This window comes from Sitophilus oryzae, unplaced genomic scaffold, assembly GCF_002938485.1.
Source record: "Sitophilus oryzae breed Bouriz unplaced genomic scaffold, Soryzae_2.0 scaffold_1190_pilon_pilon, whole genome shotgun sequence".
NCBI classification, from domain to species: domain Eukaryota; kingdom Metazoa; phylum Arthropoda; class Insecta; order Coleoptera; family Curculionidae; genus Sitophilus; species Sitophilus oryzae.
Genome location: NW_022145827.1, coordinates 1,665,939 through 1,667,519, shown reverse-complemented (window position 1 = coordinate 1,667,519; position 1,581 = coordinate 1,665,939).

Genomic DNA, 1,581 nt, shown 5'->3' with positions numbered 1-1,581 from the left:
AAGCATTTTAGGATATATACATACATACTGCCATTACTCCCTGACGAATATTTGATATGCATCAGAAGATGGTCATCATGCAAGGCATTTTCTTTCATGAGCTTTTCTGTCACTTTGTTGTTTTGTCGCTGTTAACTGAGTTTACAATTCTTCTCCATTCGTTCTATTGTGAGCTGCTACTTCCCACTCATTCTGCTTCTTCCCACTCAAAGCTGGCAGGAAAAACAGCAAAGCGGACAATAAAAAGAGTAAAATAGGCAGCAAAATCAGTAAAAGGCTGTTGTCTCTCAAACTCTCAAGTGTCCATATATTCATTTACCATACTAAAATACTGGATATTTGAGTATGGTAGAATATCGTAAATGTTTTTCACATAAAAATAATATAAATTATTTTAACATATTAAAATTGAACATATATTAAATATAATGAATGAGAGATATATGTTAACCAGAAATAAATGTAAATAATATTGTCAAGTTAAGAACCCTGAAAATAAATGATTATAAAAAAAAACCTATTTAAAAAGGCAATGAAGTATTATTTTAAACGAAAACCCGTGTTAAAATTTATATTTAATACTCTAATAGATCCTGTAATATCACTAAAAATTTGCCATGACATACTGACAATGTGCACAAATTAAAGATATTAACTACTCATCGTTAAAAAGAATATCTCATTAGTATATAATGATCTTATAATTATGCAGATTATACTTCTGCATATTATATTAATATTTCTTGTTTTCAGGTATCGTGAGATCCCGTGTTCAAGTATAAACGGTAAGTTGTCATTTCTCAAAAATACATCAAATGAATATGCAAGGTAAAAGTTTATGTTTATTTGACATTACGTTGATGTCCTTATTGCAGTGGCGGCTCGTGGGTATAAAATTAGGGGAAGAGTTAAATTTTAAAATTGCGCCGTAGGCGAAATTTTTTTTGGCGCATTCACCATTTTGTCAACATTTTTTAAAATATTATTTGAAAATTTTTTGCTGCATTCACCATTTTGTCAACATTGTTATTGTTATTATTTATACACTAATATCTAAAATATTTTCGTTTTAGTTTGGGCTAAAACACATTAAGTAAAAAGAGATACAACCAGTTTTCGATAAACACATTATTTTGCATTCCAGTGAAAATATAAATAAATTTATATTAAATATAATAAACATTATATACAGTGTCCCTCATAAAGTTGGATCCATATGGACGTTTTTTTATATTAGAGTTTTAAAAAATCTTTTTGTGGCAATCATTTCTGCTTTTAAAGCAACTTAAAATGCACCAAGTCAAAGTTGACAGCTAACATCTGGGAGCTGTCAAATACAAAATATTTAAAAGAAATTTTTAAAAATTGGTTAAATTATTATTATTTTAAAAAAGCTGACTAACAAAATTATGTTTCACCTTTGACTTGGTGCATTTTAAGTTGTTTTTAAAGCAGAATTGATTGCCACAAAAAGTTTTTTTTAAACTCTAATACCAAAAAAAACCGTCCATATGGATCCAACTTTATGGTGAACACTGTATTTATTGAAGGGCTTCCCCGAAAAACGTTGTAACCGACTTT